Source organism: Triturus cristatus, chromosome 6, assembly GCF_964204655.1.
Source record: "Triturus cristatus chromosome 6, aTriCri1.1, whole genome shotgun sequence".
Lineage (NCBI taxonomy): Eukaryota > Metazoa > Chordata > Amphibia > Caudata > Salamandridae > Triturus > Triturus cristatus.
Window position 1 is genome coordinate 1883482400 of NC_140589.1, and position 24785 is coordinate 1883507184.

General features: G+C 44.5%; 1 protein-coding gene across 1 annotated transcript in view; it reads right to left on the reverse strand.

The window, feature by feature from the left end:
* LOC146822289 (protein LEG1 homolog) overlaps positions 1-24785 on the reverse strand; it is a 121096-nt gene that overhangs the window by 24639 nt on the left and 71672 nt on the right. The gene's annotated exons all lie outside the window — the stretch shown is intronic.

Consider the following 24785-nt stretch of genomic DNA (forward strand, 5'->3'; position numbering starts at 1 on the left):
ACTCCTACTTATCCATACCTAGGAGTTGTAATAGATGAAAAGGGCACTTGGAAAAGAGCAATTGAGGTTAGCAAACTGCAGTTTCTAAAAGCTACAATGTCCTTAGTAGCATTTACTCGGAGGCTTGAAAACGACCCCCGGAAGAGATGCTACGTATTTACCAGGCGAAATGCGTTAGCACAGCCATCTATGGGGCAGGGCTTTGGTGGTATGTGCAGGCTGAATCGATACAAAAAGTAGAAAACAGTTTTTTAAGATTCCTACTTGCAGTACCACAAAGTACTTCCACATTCATCTGCCATTTAGAACTGGGCGTGTCCTATATTTCTGACACATTGAGATGCAACCAGTTCGATTATGGCACCGTCTTTGGACGTCTAACAAGTTAACGCTTACTCAAGCAGTCGTGACAGATTGTGTTAAGCTAGAACACGCTCATAAGATACAGTGGCTACAATATGTTAGGAAGTTTTTATCCGACTTGGGCATGGAGAATTATTATCACAACCCACATGAAATGGCTCGGATATCAAGAAAGATGTTGAAGAATCAATGTCTAACGCACTTATTTGGTCTCCGCTTGACTGCTGAACCAAATAAAATCTCTGTTCAGCATTCATTGTCAATCCAATCAACTGTGAGGATCCAGCCCTACTTAACTTGGAAGATATCCAGTCTCAATAGATTAGTACTGACCCGATTCAGATTAAACATCTTTCATCGCTTTGTTACTTTCCAGAGACAAATGATTGGTCTAAGCAGTTAACCCATTGTCCATGTGACGGTATCTCCCCACAATCGCTCTTACACATAACCCTTTTTTGCTAATTTTATATTGAACCCATAAAGCGATGGCTCATTCCGATTTTAAAAAGCATGGGTCTTCGACAATGTCGCCCTGCTTTTATGGTTCTTCAATTTCTGGAATCAGATTTTTTAGCCATAAATATAGCAAGGTTTTTGAAATTTTGTATTCGACATAGAACTAATTTGTAACTTGAGCTCTGATGCATTTTAGAAGCATTGTTTTACGTTTTTAAACCCATTAATAACTTACTGTGATGACTTTTAACAATAATTGAATGTAATTTTGTATCACTGGAAAATGTATTGTTTTTTAAGATGTTTGATACTTTTATGGTTTTTCTCTTGATGAAACCGAATAAAGTAAATAATGAAAAGGACTGTTGTGAAAGTAAGATGTGATCCAGTCTAGAGAAGGTCCCTCTATGCTGGCTTCGCAGATTCTTTGTATCGAGTGTCATGGGCAACCAGGTCAAAGGCAGCTCAGGGGTCCAAGAGAAGTAGAGCAGCAACCCCTTTGCAATCAACTGTGTTCTTAAGGTCATCCCAGATGGCAACAAGGGCGGATTCTGTGCCTCTTCCTGGATGGAATCTTGTTTGGAATTCTGAAAGTTTGGCATTATCTTCAACGAATTGTGACAACTGGGTGAATGCTGCTATTTCTATTAGTTTGCCCAGAAAAGGTCCATTTGTAACCAGCCTGTAGTTGTCGAGGTACAGCGGGTCCAGGTTTGTTTTCTTTAGTAATGTGCGTATGTACGAGTTTTTTAGTTCTTCTGGAAACATTCCATAGTTAAGGAATTATTGTGGTGCTGCCATTTGGATATTGGTGGGTGGAAAGTGCCAAAGCTATTAAGTACATTTTCTTCTTTCTCCTTTTCTTATTTTTCAATGCTTTGAGATGGGCAAACGAAATGCTGAGGAAGGTGTACCAATGGCCCGAAAGGGAAAAAATCCCTAACCTGGGGGAGGGTAAAATGGTGCAATATATAGAATCAGGCTGGTACTAAAATATGTAGATATTGTCAACTCTAAGTCCAATCCGGCCAATTCCAACCAATGGTCACTACCACTTAGCCAGTAAAGTGTCTCCACAAAATGTTGTTATTCCTGAAAAACCTTCCGTGGAGCAAGGCATACCTGGAGCTGAGTGCAGTCATCAATATGCAATCCTTTCCATATTTGACACCATAACTGAGAGGCCCAAGATGAGAGGGCAAACTGATGGAACTCTTTGATCTTTTCAATGTTGCAGGGTTTGATGGGGGGGTATTGGAGAGTTGAGATACCAGGTTAAAATACTGGTAAAGGCAATGGAGAATCTTGGTGGGAGCAATAGTAAAGGAAAGGTGCGTTGTCAACCTGGTTGGGAAAATGGGGATACTAACATTTTACTTACTTCAACTGCTACATGTCAGCTATTAATGAACCTCGGACCTCCTGGTCACGGACCTACTCTCTCCCCATTTAGCTCCGCTGCTAAGTGCTGCTGCAGGCGGTGCCACACCCTTTCCTGACAGGGGTTCGAGGCCTGTGTTGTAGCCGTTTTGCTGCTCAGGTTTTTCTTGCCTTTCATTGCTGTATCCACTGTACTGTGCTGTTCTGTTTTGACTGTACCTGTCCGTGTGTTTCCCCCATTTTCCTGCCTTGTTTTTCACCTGTTTTCACTTCCCAGCCTTCCCCCCGCTTCTGCACCCGTGGCCCCTCCCCCTGATGATTCCCCGCTCACGCATCCCAGCTACTAGCCCCTCCCCCTTCCCTACTTAATGGAGGCGGCTGTGCATCACTGGCTCGCCAAAGGCAAGCCCGTCTGCGCCCATCCGCGACCCAACCGTGACCAGTGCCAGGGACCCTGGATTCACGACCATTATGACTCCGCTGCCCTCCTTGTACTCAACCCTGGAAGGTACAACAACTGCCAACAGTCAATGCCAAACACCACCCACGTCTGCAGACGTCTCAAAAAACATTGGAGAAACAGCAAAAACATCGGAGACCAGAAAACCTACAAGAACGCCATGACTGAATACCACCAACAGATAAGAGCCACCAAGAAGACCTTCATACTGAACAAAATCCACACAAACGCAAGTAACACAAAGGAACTCTTCAACGTCATCCAGCAGTTCACCAGACCACTTAGCGAAGCCACAGACATCATGCCATCCCAGGACCTGTGCAACAAACTCAGCTCCTACTTCCACCTAAAAATCAAGTCCCTCTACGACAACTTCAGCGAACAGACTCCTGGGACCACCATCTCCCCAGCATTGACAGCTACCCCACCATCCCCACCTGGACTCAGATCTCCACCAAAGACACCACCACAGCCATGAAAAGCACCCATTCAGGAGCCCCTACAAACCCCTGCCTGCTGCACATCTAAGATAGAGCCATCGTCGCCATAGCACCCAAACTATGCCACACCATCAACGCCTCCTTCGGATCCGGCATTTTTCCCGATGACTGCAAGGAGGCACAGGTCAAACCCCTTCTCAAGGAACCCCCGGATGACCCAAAGGACCTGAAATACTACTGGCCCATCTCTCTCCATCCCTTCACAGCCAAAGTCACCGACAGATTCATCAATGCCCAGCTGACTGCCTTCATCAAAGAGATTGCCATCCTCGGCTCCTCCCAGTCCGGATTCCACAGTAACCACAGCGCCGAGATGCAATAAAGGCTATTATTAAGAATAATTTTATTGTTATGACTTTTCAAAGATCTGAAAATAACTCACAGTTGTGCGCAATTAATCACAATGCATTCCTATGCGTGAATACACATAAATGCATAGAAAATCGTTAAGGTGGTACTCAAGGTTCACCCTCTGATTCTATGGTATAAGCAAGCCCAGGTCCAATGTTCCATCGACAGATCGTTGGGAGCATCCTGGATTTTGCGGGGTGCTGGAGTCATTTGTAGCAGGCACTAGAAAGAAGAGGGTCCACCTCAAAACAGACTGCACATGGGGACTTACAGGTAAGTCCAAGGGACCCCAAAGAAGGTATCAGGATGCAAAGGGCATCAGGAGCAGGTGAGTACAGCTGGTTTGTCAGGAGCAGGACAGGCCGGGCTGGGTGCAGAGCAGGTTGGCCAGCCGGGCTCTGTGTTTCAAGGTGCTCTTCCTGGTCAAGGGCAGGCAGGTTGCAGGGATGATATCAGGATAGCTGAGCCACTCATGGAGCAGGTCTGACGGTTCTCGACATCCCTCAGCTGGAGCTTGCTTCCTGTGCAGTTGGAGTCTGGATTGGCCTCCTCTCAGTGTAGGTTACAGGAGGTCTGGTACCCCGGGTATTGCTGCGGCACAGCTCCAGTGGGTCCTGGGAGATCAGACCCTCTGGTTGATGCATCAGAGTCATCGGTGACATGCAAGTCAGTATGCCTGAATCTGCAGTTTTTATGCATGTGGTAAGCAAGGGAGTAGTTCCTCTACACCAAGAGAGTTGTTGGTGTAGGCCTGGAGGTCATCTAGGGTTCTTGGAGGCCTCATAGTAGCACGATGAGACAGTACACCACAATGCTCAGGTCTTGAAGCTGCAGGCGGGATTTCACGCAAAAATTCTTCAGCAGTCACTCCATTCTCTGGTTCAGCAACTTTTCTTTTACAGTTATTATTTAGGTCCATAACATTTGAAGATCTGGGTCAAGGGATGTCACCTAAATACTACATTTATGGAAAGTTAAAGGGAGCAAAAAGTAGTAGCCAATGGGCTCTCACCCCAGGAGGCCATAAACATGTCTAGTTGTGACAGGCTGGCTGAGATCAGTTGGCAAACCTACTAGCAGTTGGTAGGTTTTCAGGGCACATATCAAGGTGTGGATTTATTAATACATCCAACACTGGAATTAGTGAGCATTTCAATTTCAATTTCAATTTCAATTTCAATTTCAGCTTTATTCAGTACAAATTAATGACCATAAAAGCGTACACAATCACAAAATCAAAATATACAGAATATGAATAACTTTTAGCAGACATAATGATACATTTAAAACACCATGATTAGTTAACCCCTTCCCTGCTCATGACGGAACCGTTCCGTCATGAGCCACGGTTGGCGTGTGCTCATGACGGAACGGTTCCGTCATGACACTCCCGTTGGCGGCCGCTCCGCCTGCGCGGCGCTGTTTCCCCGCCTGTGCGGGGGGACAACGCAAATGGGCGGAGTCATGACGGAACCGTTCCGTCATGAGCACAGCTCAACTGTGGCTCATGACGGAGCGGCTCCGTCATGAGCACAGGCCCACCGCGCTGCCCCCCTGCCCCCCCCCAGCGCTGCAGCAGAATGTCCGCAGCAGCGAAGGGGTTAAAACAATAATCTTATTTACACACTAAAATTACATTTCATCAGCTAAAAACACATGCTTTTCCTAGAATTGATGCATTTGTTTAAAAAAGTAGCAGTATAAAAACAAACCTCCGCAGATTGTAAGTTAAAAATCAATTTCATTGCGTGCTCAACCGTACGTGTTCCGTATTTAACAAACATGGGTTTAAGCAAGACAATACGAAAATTAGAGTACAGCTTACAAAATAGTAAAAAGTGCATTGTGCTCTGCTTGGAAATCCCGTCACATCTACAAGGCCCTAATGGATGTTTTTTCATTATTGGATGGGCCACCAAGTGGTGCACTATTCCAAATCTAAGTCTGGTTAGCACAAATTTGTGTGTCGGCCTGGTGACAAGGGTTAGATAGGCAGGAAATCCATCCGTAGACAAATATCTGTTATAAAACATAACAGTGGACAGAGTACCAGCAATAACAGCTCTCTTCCTCTCAGCATAAGCTAGGAAGACCCTTTTTAGCTCAACCTTGGGGATCAATAAAACAGCATTTGGATCAGTTACAATATTCAGGTTAAAAATATCTGAGAAACACACAATAATGTATTTAATCCAGGGTATTGCTTTGGCTTTATCTAATCGCAAACAGTCCTGGATAATAGACCTAGTAAAGGACTTCTCCTCATTCAACCAAATAGACCGCCAAATCATCAGAGGTCTAAGTGACAAAAGGTCAAGTAAATAATTCACAGATAATTCCTGATGGCACAGAGCATTAGAAGCCGAAATAGGTAAACATAAGAGTTTTTTAAAAAAACAATTCTCTTCCAATTGCAATTTATATGCGCAGCAATAACCCCAAATTCCTGCCCCATACAATGCAATTGATATGCATCTGGCCTGATAAATTTTTATCATATCTCTGGTCCTACGATCCCCAATTTTCTGAGCAAATCTAAAAATTCCATGTGCGTTTCTAGCCATTTTATTGCGTATGTTATTAAATTCATGTGTTCACTTTTTGTCACCAGAGAAAGTTATACCTAAATAACAGAATTTGTCCACTTGCTGTACTTTTGCATTGTCAATAAAAAAACCCTTTCGTTGTATATTTAGATTTCTTGAGGCCACAGATCATAGTGTACGTTTTGCTTTTGTTAATAACTAATTTTTTGTCGTCAATAAAGGATGCAAAACTATCCATCAGGCGTTGCAGCCCTATCGGTGTTCTTGACAACAGCACAGCATCATCGGCGTATAATAACACCGGTATTGAAACACCGTTGATCTTGGGAGCATCTGCCTGAACTTCCTTTAAAATAGCATCAATTCCATTAATAAATAAAATAAACAAAAGGGGAGCTAAAACACAACCCTGCCTTATACCTCGTTTTACGTTAAAGTTCGGGGTACATTCTCCATTCCTGCCAAAACGAACACATGTTTTTAGTCTCTCATACATCCTGGCAAGAAAATAAATTATGCCCTCTGGCGCACCCAATTTCAGCAGGGTTGACCACAAAATTGAGTGGTCAACCATGTCGAAAGCGCTGCTTAAATCAGCAAAGCACAAATATATAAGGCCAGGTTTAGCTTCACTATACTTCCCGATCAATAATTCTAAATTGATACATTGATCGAGCGTACCCCTGCCTTTCCTAAAACCATATTGGCTGTCTGCTAAGATACCATCCTGTTCTGCCCATTCTTCCAATCTTACCAGCATAATCCTGCTCATAACTTTTATGGAAGAATCCAGTAACGAAACTGGTCGATAGTTTTTAGCATCAGCCCTGGACCCTTTTTTGTATATCGGTACAATAATAGACTCCTCCCAGGTCGGCGGAGGTTCTGTACACACCGCAGCATTGAATACAGCAGCCAACAAGGGGCCCCACACTTCCGGTGCTTCCTTATACACATCACTTGGAACCCCGTCCGGGCCTTGGGCCTTTCCTCCCTTACTTGCCCTAATCCCCCTTTCAACTTCTTCTACAGTGATTTCCAATGGTAATATAGGCCATCTATATGAGCCAGCATCAGTGTTTTTACCTGAATCAAAGATAGTTGAAAAGTGGGTAACCCAACCTTCACAAGAGACATTTGCTGTTAACTCAGGTGTATTTGTCTCCTTAAGGAATGGAGAGTTGACTGTTGCCCAAAATAACGTGCCATTAGAGAGTTCCGCCGCTTGGTTAAGAGAATCCCAGGCCTCATGCTGAAGAACCACTTTCCTATTTTTAATGGCATTTTTATACTCTAACCTCAATTTTATTACTAATTTTTTATCCCTAGGCCTTATTGCTAGGGCCTGCTTAAGGTTAGTCAAAGCAGCAGAACAGGTTTGATCAAACCAAACAAATCCAGGTTTTGTACCACCCCTATTGCCACCTGTGAACTTTGCGTTAATGGCATTGTTGATTCCTATAAAACTAGATAGGACCCGCTCATGATCCAATCTATTTTCCAAAATAAAAACAATGTCTGCTAAATTCATCATTATGATGGATGCGGTCAGTTCGGATGCTTTTGCGCCTATCCACCTGAGCCTTACCCCATTAGCCCGGTGGGGTTCTATATTTCCTACAGTGGTCCCTGCCTCTCTATCATTCTCCTCCCACAGAGTCATGGTCACAATAATACAGTTATGGTCACTAGTATCCATTATTTCCATTTCCAGTGGAGCAAAACAATCGACAATACTAGAAGATACCAACACATGGTCAATCACAGAATTAGAGCGCCAGTTCCTGAATGTGGGGACAGGTAAACCATTACTGTCCTTACAACAATCCAAAATTTCCAAGTCAAGGCACCCCATTAATGTATTCACATTTTCCCCATACATATCATGACCAAAGTGTGGGACCTCCCATCCATCCTTGTTAGTAACCCCACAGGCCTTTGTAGATAATAAATCACATAATGAGGCATTAAAATCCCCACACCAAATGATATCAAATACAACATTGGAATCCAAACTAAGGGTATCAATAGCATTTGCCAAATCGGTTATTACTCTACCCCTGGTGCTATCAAAGATATTGTTATAATAATTGATCAGAAGGATATTACGGCTTTTGCCTTCACGGATCCAGAGCATCTGGACTAAATCACCCACCGGTAAATATTTTATCACCAGTATTTGTCGGTGGACCGATACAAGGGTGAGTAAGCCCCCCTTAGCTCTCCCCGGGCCCTCTCCATATGCTGGTAAATTATATGAGACAAATCCTTCGTAGTCAATATTATTTTTGCACCAGGTTTCCTGGAAACATAATATATCGTACCTGTTAATAAAAGTTTCCCAACCAGGGTCTCTGTTCTTAGATTTCAGGCCAGCTACGTTCCAGCACACCAGTCTGGAGCATGTACCTATTCTGGCGGTGATCCCAATTGCAGAACCTCGGACATTCTCCTCAGCGTTGCTAACCCCCCTTGTTTGGCCCATATTGCGTATATTCCCAAATCCCTCGTGAATATTCTCTGCCTCATTCTGATTAGGCGCACTTCCTGAATCCCTAGATATTATTTCAGGTGCACCGTCAAGCATATGTTCATACCCATCGGGTCCCTTCTCCCTTACTGAACATATCTCCGTCTCTTGTATGCGTCAATCATTAGAGTCCAGGGAACTAAGTGCATGAAATCTATTCTGTGTGGGAATATCAAAGTAAGGTTTAGAGGTAGACGGATAGGTAGAGGTTCTAATATTGTCCCTTCGGTTGTCATTAAGATGATTATAAAAGTAACCTAGTGCTCGGGCACATACATTATCATCGGAAATTGGGAGAGATGCAGCTCTAAGGAGAACTGTGTTAACATGCTGTGGATATTGAAATTTATAATTACACAGTCCCCCCTTGAGCTTTTCCTAGCACTCCCTACCCAATTAACTCTCCTGGTAGTCAAAATATTATCAGAGAAATTCAGTGGGAAAGCACACTGTCTATTTAGCCAGGATAGACATTTGTTTTTCAAGGAATCGTGCGTTTCTTGATAACCCTTATTATCAAGCGGTGGTACATTTGTTAGTACCACCACATAGGGAGCACACTCGGGTGGGAGATTAATAGCATGCTTCTTGTTAGTTTCTTCCCATCCGTTTGTATTTCCTATGGCAGGCGTAGCCTGACAATCTGAGTGCATAATCCCTTGAGGTAGTATAGGGTTAACACTACTAATCCCTTTATTTCCTACCGCCTCCTTAGAAGGGTTTCCCTGTACATGGTGCCTACATTGATTGCTAGTTATAACAGTTGCAGCAGTTGTGGCCGTGTTTACCTCTCTTGGTTTGTCCAAGGTCTTGCTGAGCAATCCATCCAATCTTGCAACCTCTTTTGTTAATTCCTCAATTTTTGAAACCAGCGGGTCTATAATGCCTCTGATTTTTAGGTCAATGATCTCCTCCAGATTAGTTACCATATCATCGTCTACACCAACCTTGTTAGATTTACTTGTTACATTTGCTTCAAGAATTTTAACTGGTGAGGCTGGTCGTTTCCGTACACTGCGCAATCCCCCCTTCTTAGTAGGAAATTTCCTGCATGTTCTAACTGCCCGAGGTACGGGGGTAGGTAAACATTGTTCTACCATATCAGGACAATCTCCCATTTCTAACTCATTGGGGGAGGTTTGTTCAAGATCGAGCTGACCCATCTCAACAACATCCGGAATAACAATATTAGAATGATTATTCGCATCCTCTGAACTAAAAACTGATGAACCCCTTACAGGGCTTTCTGATTGCGGGGAACTAGTTTTCCCTAGCGACTGTCGCCTTTCGGAATTAATCTTGCTGACCTTCTGGACCAAGTATTTATCCAAAGTGCGTGGCCCAGAAGTGGGCTTGGATCTCGACATTATCCTCGGGCACAGTCCCCTCTAAAGCTTATTGAATTGTTATGACGTTTACAACGTCTACTATTAATAATATACAAAACACTTTAAAACAATAGCCACAATCTGGCAACCTACTCATATATGCCACACCCAGTGCTTTATATACCATATGAGTTCGTGAGCAGCGTCTCTGGCCCAGTCCAGTCTCTTCTGGCCTCTGAGGGCCACAGAGGGCCCGCCCTTTGCCGGGCTTAGCCCGGCGTCGCCCGCGCGCGTCCCGCGACGCGGAGGAAGCCTCTGCCTTTTCAGCGCCTCCGGGCGCGAAGACAAGCGGAAGTGGCCGCTAAGCAGGCTGGGAGCTGTAGTCTCCCCCTGTCACGGGCGCGATAGCGTTGGCGCCGACAGAGGAGACGAACAGCGTGTGCACCCCAGGAGCGGCAGGGCAGCAAATGGCATCGATAGCAGGACCTCCGGTAAGAACCAGCAACAGAGATTACACCCCCGCTCCACCGAGGGAGCCTCTGCCTTTTCAGCGCCTCCGGGCGCGAAGACAAGCGGAAGTGGCCGCTAAGCAGGCTGGGAGCTGTAGTCTCCCCCTGTCACGGGCGCGATAGCATTGGCGCCGACAGAGGAGACGAACAGCGTGTGCACCCCAGGAGCGGCAGGGCAGCAAATGGCATCGATAGCAGGACCTCCGGTAAGAACCAGCAACAGAGATTACACCCCCCTAGTGAGCATTTATTAAGACATGATATTTGGCACCAAACATCTGTGGCTACAGTGAAGCCACCATGGAGCTGGGGAACCCATACTGACAGGTATCCAGCCGATGGTCTCCCTATGGCTTCCTTGTGCACTTGCAATTTCCAAGAATGGACCTGGAGATAGTAGGGTCATATGCCCTAAGGCAGAAATGTCCATACATGGGATATAATGCACCCTGCCTTAGGGCTGTACAGCCTGCTGTAGGGGTGGATTGCCCATATCGTATGCAATGTCTGTGGGCATGACACACAGGGTTGTGTGCCATGTTGACTCTTCAGTTTTCTCTGCACCAAAGACACGTAGCCTGCAATGGCAGTGAGCAAGATCTTAGTGAGTGGTCCCTAGGTTGGCACAATTAACGCTGCAGCCCTAGAAGACCCTATTCAGTTCCAAGCCCTAGGTACCAGGGGTACCATTAACTAGGGACTTACAAGGGGGCTTAATTTGTGTCAAATGTGGAACACAGGCACAGTTTAGGGATAGAGATCTGTCACAGAGGACCTGGTTAGCAGGGACCCAGTGCACTTTCAGTCCAAACCACATCATGTTCCGGGGAAAAAAGTAGAAGCTAACCATGTTAAAAGAGGTTCTTTTGTATAGTGTGTGAATGGGTCTGTGTGGGTCTATCAGTGGGTGTATGAGTATCTATGTGGGTCTCTGAGTGTGTGAGTGGATGTGAGAGTGTCATAAGTAATGTTATAAGTGAGGTCATAGGCTGTGCATTATGGGGGCATGAGATATAGTTAGCTCAGCTAACCACAACAGCTGAATTTCACTGGTTGTGTAGAAGTGAAATCCGAACCTAATTATAACGTCCTTGTAACCTTTGCATTTTCAGTGAATTTCTAAGGTTTTTTAAATGCTAAATCCTAACTGTAACGTCCTTGTAACCTTGGGATTTTTAAGTGAATTTCTAAGGTTTTTTAAATGCTAATTCCTAACTGTAACGTCCTTGTAACCTTGGGATCTTTAAGTGAATTTCTAAGGTTTTATAAATGCTAAATCCTAACTATAAAGTCACAGTAACCTTTGTTTTTTTCAGTGAATTTCTATGGTTTTTATAATAGTAGTCATGTTTGTAGAGTAGTGGAGAATAGGGGTGGGGCCTCTGACATGCTCTCAGGAATTCCTCTGTGTAGGACTTACAGGGGGGTCCAGAAGGGCTTTTTGGCCCCAAGGTCCCTCAGGAGTTAAGTGGACTTCATCTCCCGACCAAAAGTGTTCCAGGAGCAGCGTTTGCAGAGTAGTGGAGAAAGGAGGCATTGCCTCTGAAGGCCTCTTAGCAATCACACAGTGTGGGACTTACTGGAGGTAACAGGAGGGGCAGTTGGCCCCCAAGAACATCCTTCATCAGCTATAGTGGAGCTCCATGCAATGCACTGCTTATACCCTCACATATTACATCACTCATAACATGGTCACTGACATCACTGATGACATCACTGATGACATCATCTAGTGTTGCAGGGATTCTGCTTATGCACAGAACTATGCGCAGGAAACCAGGACCTCAGAGAATTGTGGTGTACCAGAAACTCCCCTCAGAACCAAACACTCCATATCCGACTAGCTTAGTGTCCCATTCGTTAGCCTAGATCTAGCTAGGCGGTCCCAATGTATAGACAACCCAGAACATGCAACTTAGATATTTCTCAGGAGTGGTGGGAATCCGAAATACCTGTTTGTACTTATTTAACAGTCCACAACAGAATAATACAGACACGGTAAAGTTTAAAGTGTTTATTTTATAAACCTCGCGTCCTAAGATGCAGTACTTTGGCTAACACTACCAGACAAATGGTTAAGATCAAAACCATCAGCATTGTTACAATACCATACAGAATAAAAGGAGCAATCATAATAATAATGACAGTGGTATGCAGCCACACTCCTTTCTCTAGCAACTAATAAATTATTATTAGACTAATCGAAGGTCTCTTAGGCTAATAGGGGGGACCCCATACCGTATAGATCAGCTTAGTGGAATCACATCAAAGGATCAGCTAGCTCTCTCATGCATCAGCTCTTCTGTTCGAATGAATTCTAAAACATTCTGTACTGTAATATTAAAGGCACTTGTCCTTCAGATATTGGCAGCTGCATGTATGATATGTCTAAAAAGTGGTACGATCAATCTGAACACAACACTCTGCACCGTCTAGTGTCCTAGACTTCTTCTTTACATGATGTACAGACGAAGGTCGCAGCACACTGTTAAGAATGTTAAACAATAAACTGTTATCCTGTAAGGCAAAGTCGAGTAAGCATTTCTAAAATGAATAACATATAACAACAGTGTCGCGTGCAAAGCAGCAGAAACGGCAAGCTGGCTTTCTAACAGTTGGCTCGGTTATGCTAACTTAGTGTTGTAAATAGGGAGTGGCTAACCCATACTACACCCCCCCTTGATCGAATCACTAACCACTAGGGGCGCACTTATCAAGATCGCAGAGTTCAAGTGATATAGAACAGAACCAAGAGCATGAACTATAAGTCCATATAAGGTAAGTGTAAAGTTAGAGAAAAAAAGAAGAAAAAATTGTGTAAAAAATAGAAACGATGTCCCAGAGAAAAAAACATTAAAAAATTTTCGATAAAAAAAAAATGACATCTATGGATGCATCCTGTGTTGACTATGTGACACAGTCAATCCATCAACGTATATGCACCATAAGTTGCAACAGCTTCCAAGAGGAAATCATTGGAGCGTTCCGCAAAAGTATCTGCCATCCAATTTAGTAGTGGAAAGGAACACACGTGTTCCTCAATTATCGGAGCATCCAGCACCATAACAGGACAACTGTCAGCATCCTCGAGATAACTTCGTTCAAGGAATTCAATAGCGGCCTCTCCGATATCCCAGTTACCAAGGACTCCTTGTGTAGCACCCAAAGCCATGAACCCAATTCCAGAATAAGCAAATTCATGATCCAGTAACGGACACATCAGTTCATCAAAATCCAGGTCAGGTGACACCAAGTTTGACAGACACAAGTCCAGAGCCCATTGGAAGGGACAATATAGGCAATGAAAGACGGGCTGCACACAGGTAAAATAAGAAAACCGGAATGACAATCCATACTTGACGCTTAAGGTCGCCAGCGGTAAAGTGCCATAGTAATCAAGCATCTGGCTACGAAGATGTAGCAGGCAGAGCATTCTGTCTTGTAACCCCAGGCGTGTAGCCATAACGAAAGGCGCAGATCAACAAGAGGATCCCGGCCCCAAGAGCCAGTAGCAAGGGAAACCCTCCGAAGACACTTGAAAAAATAGAATGTAAAAACGCGGGGATCACACCAAAAATGGTTTGGAAAGATGTCACGAGGCCTGAGCCGACAATTTAAAAAAAATGAACAAGGCCAGTCGTAGACGAAGCATTAAAGATAGTCTGTATCAACGTTCCAAAATGTAGGGGGAGGTCAGTATTTAAAAGAGCTTGTACTTCAGTGCGTGTGTTTGCTATCTGAAGAAGAAATGTTTCACGGGACGAAGTCAAAGAAACTTCTTTTTGAGACAAAAGAGCTCTTATTCTACTCATCCTGTCGAACTCTGCGTTCAAGTTTGTTATCGCCGGCCAGATGGATATATCGAGCCTGCCATGCGGGGGTGGGAAAAGGACGTTATTACAGCAAACCACCCTTTGTGAAACGGTGACTATGTAAGGAATACCCACTAGCACCCCACAGCAAGCTTCATTATTTAAAAGCAAATAACTACCGTTGGCAAGCAGCTTAAAAGACGACGTTATAACTGGCATCGGAATACCTTTAGGACACAAGCTAAATTAGAGCGTGTATATTGCAAGCGCCATGTAATTGTATATGTCTACAAACCACAGAATGATCAGGAGCGGAAGTGCATTCTTCACCTTTTAAGTAAACTTCCTTGCCATCCCTCACGCATCTATATGTGAAAGGAAGTGAACAAACTTCGTGCAGGAAGGCATTAACAAGCTGTTCATATCTGCCTATGGCATAATGCTTCATGCATGAACTGAACTTAAACCTTGAAAAAGGCAACATGATCAATCCGTGTACAAGCCATACAGCCGAATTCAACTCAGCAATAGAAAAAGGTAAAGGTTCTAGTTTTTCAATGTGCAGTAATGCGTAAGTTGCGTCTTTCATGGACATGAACTGCTGTTTATCGGTCAAATTAAAAGTAAGGAATAACGAAGACGTATTCATGTAATCCCAAGGGACTTTCCCTGCTTTTAACGTTTGCAAGGTCCATGCAAACTGCAAAATTGAACGCAACTGATTTTGACCATGATATAACACAGACACTTCATCTTGCACAATGTCTACGACAGATGAAACAATATTATCTAATGTATAAATTCTAGAAGACAAGGTGTTAATACTATTATCTATAACAGCCAATACTTTCTCCATATTGGCCTTGTCAATAGCACGTAGCCTGGAAGCAGCTTCAATTTGCGATAACTTCCAAACTTCATTGTAAATAGCATACCCCATCTCTTGGACCTGCCACTCGCAGGACCCTTAACAAAATCATTCAAATCTATTTTGTCATTTAATCGTGATAAATGAAGCTTAACTGAAGCTAATGTGGAATGTTGCAACCATGACTGGCATAACTTACCTACTGAGTAGGTAGTTACCGTGTGTGACGATGGAAAACGAGGGTCTACTCTAAATTGTGTATACCCTGGTGTCAAATTCATAAACCGACGTTGACAGGAATCTGAACCCGTCTGCCACACCAGCCATCCCTCAGGATCTATTGCTGAAATATTGAAGGTGGTGTTGGAGACGAGGGACTGCAACATAGTAAGGGACAGATCTGTGTGATTCGCCCAATTAGGATAAGCACCCAGATCTGGGATTGTGGGGGAATTAAATTTTTTAGATATAGCCAATCCAAAACAGGTGGTCTGAAAAATAGTTGAATTAAAAAATAACATGATTTGGGATAAGACAGGCATGATGCAAAGCTTCTGTTCCTTGTACCTGCCACGGTTTAGTTCCCCAAACCGATTTAAGATCGATAGTAGCTTTCCAGAGGTCATAACCTTCAATAGCCAATTCAGTCTAACCTTAGAAGCTGGTTCTACCGCCACCTTAAAATAAAAAGAATTAGGGTCAGACACACTAAAATCCGAAAAGTATGTGAATTTTTTCACTAAAGTGGCAGAACTGCCACTCATAGGGACAGGACAATGTTCCCACTGAGTGAAATTAACAAAATTCCGAAAGGTATTTGCCCTGTGTAGGAAATGTGTGCCATAATGTTGATAGCAAAATTGTTCATCGTAATTTGCAGTATTTAATCCTCAGCATCAAAGGCAGCATAATATTTTAAATCAGAAAACAGTGTTTCTATCGCTTGCACATCCCAATCATCTGATCGGATGTTCTGTTTAACTACATCACCCATAGAAACACGAAAAACAGTTGGCACATTAATCACTTCGGTGGGACCATGAATTTGAAAGTTCACAGCATCCCAAGCTATCCCATCACGTACAGGCCAGGCGGTGATTTTCACAAAAGTCTAGTCCCTTTTCATGATGTGTGATGAGGAATGGGGGGCTAAAGTTCCATCAATTAAACGAATTGCAGATCGTTCATTCAGGTAGTGTCCATTGATCAATTTAAAAAACACTACCACAAAGCCAATGGACATGAATAAAAAAATACTTATTAGCACCAGCCAGATGTAAGTCCAAGGTGCAACCAAAAAATGTCTCTTGAACCAGGCAAAAAATTTAGAAATTTTGGAAGGGGCAGTGGAAGTCAATGATTCAGTTTCAAAGGAAGAATGTGACTGGGCAATTGTTGTTGAATGTAATAGAGGCAAAGGTACTTCTGTTGGATAAGCATACTCAGGATCATCAGGTAAACCACCAGCATTAGATGGCATACGGGGGAGTAGCAACTACAAGCTGAACGGAAACTTCAGACAAGATGTTAGAGGGTGGTACCACAACCGAGTTTCTCAGCATCGAAGGGCAAGAAACTGAAGGTGTCATACTATGGAGAATCGGCCACCCGCTGTAGCTTGACATTGTCAATCGAGATGTACCTGTTATCCTTGCGACCAGGAAGTGGAGGTAAAACAAGTGTACGTGTACCCAGGACTCCAAGCACCGGGACCGGTGCACCATAAGAGGGGCCGAACTCCTTCTTGTTCTCCACCTTCTCACGGACCAGGTCACCAACTCGAGGTAGCCAGCCGACTACCGGAATCTGGAGCGCAGCTTCTGATGTAGAGGGTACGGGTCCTTTCGCTAGAGTGTCTCTTGCTTCTTGTAGATTCTGCAATACAGCACAGTGGTCATCTAGGTCAAAAGGGGAGGCCGCTGCCGCCATGTCTAGACCATCAAGGTCCGGGACAAACATTCTTACTCCAAAGAGCATCATGTACGGGGTCCTCCCACCCAGAAACCTTCTAGTGAGATTATTAAGTGCACATTGTACGTCAAACAAGTGGGAGAGCCAGTTCCGGCCTGTACCTAATACCCTCGCTGTCAAAGATTGCTTTAGGTCACAGTTCATCCGCTCCACAACACTGTTGCCCTCAGGCCGGTATGGAGACGAAAATTTGACTTGGACCCCCAAATCTCTCATGGCCTCCTTGTACGCTCGTGAGGCGAACGCAGGACCCTGATCAGAATGAAGGGTACCACATGCAAAACTCCCTACAAAGACACGCAAATCCTTGATGACAGTTCTGGCATCAGCACTCCTTTGTGGCCATACCCACAGGAAAAGTGTGCACGAATCAACTGCAACCAAGATGTATTTGTACGCAGTATCAGAGGTAAAAGGACCGCAGTGATCTAAATAAACGCACGCGAGTGGTTGATTAGATATATGCAACTGTGTTTGTGGTGGACGCGCTGCAGTGGAAGGCTTAATCAAATTTCACAAGTAAGAACATATGCCCACGCTTGTTTGTACAAACGGTACCACCAGTAACGTTGTTGCAACAGAGATACAGTAGCCGACACTCCGGCATGCGCAGACGCAACACCCTCGTGAGCAGCTGATATCAAAGAGTATCTACGGTCCACGTTCGGAATCACCCTGTCGTTAATCCTCACTAACGGGACGTTATCAGGACTTAAGCGATAATGGTATCGAGAAGGGAAACCTTTCGGAAAAGTTGTCCCGGTCTCGGAAGCAGCAATAGCTGCCAAGATGTCATCATCGATCTTACTTTTGGATCTTGTAACTGCTGCTACTAGATATGTTGCCACTGCTTTTTTTGCTGCCTCGTCAGCCAAACTGTTACCGACAGCATGGACACCAACTAGTTGGTGACCAAGAGTGTGAATTACATTCACGAGTGGTAGCAGTTCTTTAAGTGCTGCCACTCGAACCCAAAGCGTTTTATGCTTTATTGTGCTACCTTTGGAATCATGAAAATCATTCTGAATCCAAAAATGTAGATTGTCATTGTAAGATTGAACACAATAGAACGAATCACACACCACAAGAGTGGGGATTCGAAGATCAGCGTACTCCAGTGCAAGCACCAGAGCACGAACTTCAGCCAACTGCGCGGTACAATCACCCAATGTCTGTGTATGCACAGCTTCAGATTGGAACTCTCCATTCACGAAAGTACCCACAACAATTGCGCAGGCAGCTGAATAGGCGTGCTTCGATCCAGTAGCGGGTTGCGCCGACCCATCAGTGTAAATGGCACAACGGTACTCCTCCAGTGGGCGCAACGTTGAAGGAGTCGGATGAACGAACTCATAATCCAAGAACTCCTTAGACTGCAACGCCGCGTCAAAGATATATGTGACGTCTGGCGAAGCGAATGAGGTTGCCCATTGTATCCACCTTGGATGCAAAGCCTTAGAATTTGGTACACTAGCTTTAGTGACTGCCTATAGGGCAGGGTACGGTGTTACCACCAGCATGTGCTTTCCCTGTGATAGCGCTCATTCTTTCAGGATCGCCATCTGAACTGCTGTCAGTACTTTTTCGACAGAGGAAAAGCGCAGCTCAGCCGAAGTGTACAGATGAGATTTGTATGCAATGGGGACAGTGTCGCCCTCATTGAACGTTAAGTACGTGAAACCCACCGCGCCTGGTACAATTCTAATGACCAGGTTAGTGTGGTTATCACGAGTTTGTAAGTATTTAGAAGCAAGAAGATCAGACTGCAAAGTTTGTAATGCAGCTGTATGCTAAGGCAGCCAGCATGATTTGGTAAAAGTAGGTTGTACCAAGGCATAAAGCGTCTTGATATGCTGGGCATAATCAGGAATGTAGGTACGACCGTAATTCAGAAAACCCAGCAATGATTGCAATTTTTTCAGCGTTGTAGGAGTACAAAGGCGTGCACACTTCTCAAGGAAGTGCGGAGCCAAGCCGCGACCCTCACTATTGAGTTCGTACCCCAAGAACAACACTGTGAACTCGGCAATGTGGCACTTCGCAAAATCGAATTTGTATCCAAAGTCAGCAAACGTAGTAATTATGCCATCCACGCGAGCAAGGTGTGGGAGCAACTCGTCGTCTGTTAGATAGATGTCATCGACATACGAGTATGCATCCGGGTCTATATACTCTAGGAGCGAGACCACTCGAGCAGCAAAGACCCCAGGGCTGTTCTTATAGCCCATAGGTAGCCTTTTAAACTTTCTTTGTTTACCGCCCGAGGTAAAAGCCGTCCACTCACTACTCTGAGGGGACAGGTTATGGCTGTAAAAGCCATTGGAAATGTCAAGTGTGGTTTTAACCCGTTTTCTCACAAGACTATCGACGAGAGCCGAACTGTGAGTATTCTGTACCGCGCACGTCCGGCAGTGAGAGTTTAAGTGCCGGTAATCCAAAACTAGGCGGTACGACCCATCAGGCTTCGTCACAGTGAATAAAGGGTTATTCATAGGTGACACACAAGTTTCAATTACTCCCTGATATTCCAATTGTTCAAGGATAGTCGCGACGTGAGATCTAGCCTCGCGACGCATGGGATATTGGGGTTGAGGCTGGGGATCGGACCGCAACGGAATAGTATGGTCGGGAGAAATTTTATCCCAGCCCACTTGATTGCGATACAACGCAGGCGCTTGCACCTGCGCCCACTCCCCGGCCAACCTGTTAGTATGTTCCATAGGCACTGTGTGCCCAAAGGAGGGGAGGATCACCACCTCCCCTCTAGGAGCATCTAAAATGAAAGCCGGAGGCCAATCCTCTTCTGCTAACAGAATGTCATAAGTGGAGGATAAATTATCCCAAAAAACTACTCTAATTCTACGATGTATGTCACCCTCTATTTTAAGGATTATGTCAAACATCTGTTCAGGGGGAGCTACGCGAGTATCAGCAGTTTCAACACTCACATATGTATCAGTTGCTGTCACCTCCAGATACTGACGCAGTGCTTGCCGCACTACTGTAACTTCCGCCGCGCTGTCTAACACCGTTAGAGCCCATGTCCGGTTCTGAAGCAGTGTCCGTACCATCTGAGGCATATCTCGCAGTTAGAGCAACAACCTTCTTTTTCTGAAACGGAGGTCTTTGACGCGCAGCGTCGTCTTGCTTGCCTTTAACTTCAGTCTGGCGGGGTTGCTCACGACCTTGAGCACCCCTTCCTCTTCCACGGTCTCCGCCACCGGATTGTGAAGCCGATGTTTCCTGTGAAGAACGAGGAGAGCGTTCAGAAACCTGAAATCTGTCAGGTGACTTAATATTAGAACGATCGCGCAAATCATATTTGCGTTCAGTAGACGACTGAACTGGCGAGGCAGAACGCGACCTACGCTTCTGTTGCTGCTTCCCCTGTTTTTTGTTACGCCAACTTTCTTTCGGAAACTTGGGCTTTTCGTCTTTTGTAGATGAACTCACCTTAGTCTGCTGTACTACATCAGGAATCTTAACGGTGGGTTTCACGCCTAAGGCGCTACGTCCCACCATTCTGTAGGCTTTTGCAATAATTTTTGCAAATTCTCTGGGCCTGTCGGTAGGAGCCACAAGTTCCAGCATATTGCCTACTTGGAACTGTAGAGCATCTCCTTTTAGGTTCCCCATCACCATGGAAGAAACCACATGGAAGCTGTCGACAAGCCTCATTCCCAATTCAATGGCCGCCTCTGCACCATGATTTTCCTGAACTTTCTTGATGACAGAGGGTAGTACAGACATAGACGGAGTGCCATAGCACTTCGAATAGGTCGCAGCAAAGACCGTGCCCCAATTGTTACAATCGACAATATCAGGTACCAGATCCTTCGGCAAGGTAATGGTGAGTATCCTGTGTTTATCCACAGCAGAAGTGTTTGGAAACACGGCTTCCAGTTGATCAAACTTTTCAGCAAGCCAGTAAGGAAATTCATCCTTATTTTGGGGGCGCTTGCCTACAACCGCATTAACCATCACGGGACTAATGACCACAGCTCGGTGGTCAGTCGTGTGACCCGCAACAGCAGGTGCCCCCACCTGTACGTTGCGAGACACGTACTGCACTAAAGCCCTATGGACCGTAATCAGGGCAGTGTGCAGTACTCGTAAGTCTGCCACCCCAACCGTCAAGTAGATTGGATGGGGTGTAAAACCGGCAAGCACCGGCCAATCAGCCCCTGCAATTGACAAAGGGCCAAGTCTTGGCGGTGCCACCGTATGGGGAAGGGCGCCATTTAACCATATGGTATGCTGACAGTCAGAAATAGGTATTTCTAGTGTCCTATACGGAGCATAAGCTGCAGGTACTTGTGTGGCAGTGTAGGTGTGGAACGTATCATCGTCATCCACCTCTGGAAAAGTCACCCAAGAGTAAAACAACTCATAAGGGTGTGCTGCGTCAGCAGCTACCACAAAGACCACAGCCAGCCTGTCATCAGGCACCCCATACGTCCTCAAATGTTGACGCAGAGGAACCCGACTATGCGCGGCTATATCGACCGCCATTAGGACACACTAAAGAATAACGACAAGTTCTACAGTAGCACTTGGGTTCAGTAAAAACAAATCTTTTTAATTATCAAGCTTGAACAAACCTTTAGTCGAAACCTAGGTAGATTAAGCCGTCACTCCCGTTATCCGAAAACCAGAGTGAGGGCATTGTGGACTAATAAAAGTACTACTAAGGCGTATCAGATCATAAGACCAAATATTGGGCGCCATGTTGCAGGGATTCTGCTTATGCACAGAACTATGCGCAGGAAACCAGGACCTCATAGAATTGTGGTGTACCAGAAACTCCCCTCAGAACCAAGAACCCCATATCCGACTAGCTTAGTGTCCCATTCGTTAGCCTAGATCTAGCTAGGCGGTCCCAATGTATAGACAACCCAGAACATGCAACTTAGATATTTCTCAGGAGTTGTGGGAATCCGAAATACCTGTTTGTACTTATTTAACAGTCCACAACAGAATAATACAGACACAGTAAAGTTTAAAGAGTTTATTTTATAAACCTCGCGTCCTAAGATGCAGTACTTTGGCTAACACTAGCAGACAAATGGTTAAGATCAAAACCATCAGCATTGTTACAATACCATACAGAATAAAAGGAGCAATCATAATAATAATGACAGTGGTATGCAGCCACACTCCTTTCTCTAGTAACTAATACATTATTATTAGACTAATAGAAGGTCTCTTAGGCTAATAGGGGGGACCCCATACCGTATAGATCAGCTTAGTGGAATCACATCAAAGGATCAGCTAGTTCTCTCATGCAACAGCTCTTCTGTTCGAATGAATTCTAAAACATTCTGTACTGTAATATTAAAGGCACGTGTCCTTCAGATATTGGCAGCTGCATGTATGATATGTCTAAAAAGTGGTACGATCAATCTGAACACAACACTCTGCACCGTCTAGTGTCCTAGACTTGTTCTTTACATGATGTACAGACGAAGGTCGCAGCACACTGTTGCGAATGTTAAACAATAAACTGTTATCCTGTAAGGCAAAGTCGAGTAAGCATTTCTAAAATGAATAACATATAACAACAGTGTCGCGTGCAAAGCAGCAGAAACGGCAAGCTGGCTTTCTAACAGTTGGCTCGATTATGCTAACTTAGTGTTGTAAATAGGGAGTGGCTAACCCATACTACACTAGTAACTGTGAATTTAAAAGTTTATGAGTCTTAAGTATATAGATATATCAAGGTGCATTGGTAAATCAGTGTGTGTATGATTGTCTGTATGGATGATTCAGTGGGTGTGTGACTGAATGTATAAGTGAGTGATTAGGTGTCTCAATGAATGTATGGGTGAGTGACTGGTTGTGTGAATGTTTGGATCAGTCTGCTAGTTGGTGTCTAAGTGGCTGTATGGGTGTGTGAGTGGGTACATCAATAGCTGTACGAGTGATACATAAAATGGCTGCCTTAACTTCCTGTTCAGGTTGTGTCCTGCCAATTACAGTATTCTGTTGGATTAATTTTGCGATTCACACTGACCATGTCATGATGTAACCATGATCACTGCAAAACCCCTGCAGCTTTCAGTTCAGGTTGCACCCAGCCAACCATGGTCCTTGTTTTTGAGAGGAAGTGTGTGAGAGATAAGTACTGTGATGAGCAGATACTTAATTTTTAATGGCGGTTTATTGAGCTCGCAAAACTCCCATGGAAAAATTACTGGACCTGCCATAAGGTGTTTTACGATTTTATGAGAGTCTTGTGAATATGTATGGGTAGAAGTAAAATGAGCATTGGCAGTGCCAATAGGTCTCGCCTTATATTGGAGTTTAGCATATAAAAAGTATTAAAGAGCAGTGAAAGTATTAAAGCAATGCTTATATAGTAAAATAAAATGCTCTGTGTTTTTTTAATATTATTTTTAAGTTTGGTATAGTTTTATTAATTACACCAACAGACACAGCTTTAATTGAGCCAACTTCTGCCAGTGCTCACCACTGTTAGCTCTAAAATGCTGGCGCCGAAAGAACTCCATATGCACTGCAATTTACTTCCAGCCACACCAGACATGAATCCAGCATCTCTGACCATGTCCGCTGGCAAAACGGAAAACAAACCCCAACAACGTCAACAGAAAAGGAAACTAAAAATACTTTACAGTATTTTTAATAACACCAGCTTTAATTGACCCGGGTCCTGCCGGTGCTCACCATCGTTAGCTCTAAATAGTGCATATGCGCTGCGATTTACTTCCAGCCACACCTTACATGACTCCAGCATCTCTGCCCATGCCCGCTGGCAAAACAGAAAACAAACCTGACAGCGACAACAGAAAAGGAAACTAAAAATGCTCTAATGTAATTTTTAATAACACCAGCTTTAATTGGCTCGGGTCCAACCGGTGCTCACCATTGTTATCTTTAAAAAGTACATATACACTGCGATTTACTTCCAGGCACACCTTACATGACTCCAGCATCTCTGCCAATGTCCGCTGGCAAACCAGAAAACAAACCCCGACAATGGTGGAGTGGTGTGGCTCACTGGTTAGAGGCAGCAGACCCGAAAGCAGAGGACGGCCCGGGACCAGGGTTCAATTCCTGACGCGGCAGGGTCTTGGACCAGGGCCAGCGGACTCGATAATTCTCGCCTCGGTGCCTACTCTAACCAGGGATCACACTCGGCAACTCTAGGCATTAGCTTGTCTCATCTCCACAACAGCCCCCCGCATTCGCCGGGGATGCCTGGTTTCACCTTGGAGATACCCAGTAGGGACCATCTCACAGGGATAGCCAGGACGGGTTCCCCAGCGGTCTACAGCGCCGGGACACTTCCGAGTAGCTGTGCGCTGAATAAAAATAACATAACATAACATAACAAATGTCAAAAGAAAAAGAAACAAACAATGCTCTAACGTATTTTTTATTAACACCAGCTTTAATTGGCCCTGGTCCTGACAGTGCTCATCATTGTTAGCTCTAAAAAGCTGGTGCCGAAACAAGTGCATATGCACTGCGATTTACTTCTAACCACACCTTCCATGACTCCAGCATCTCTGCCCATGTCTGCAGGCAAAGCGGAAAACAAACCCCAACAATTTCAACAGAAAAGGAAACTAAAAATGCTCTACAGTATTATTTAATTAATAACAGACAAAGTTTAATATTTGTAACAAAAGAGCTCTGTGTTTTTTTAATATCATTTTTAAGTTTGAGTGTTGGAATAAAAGTCATA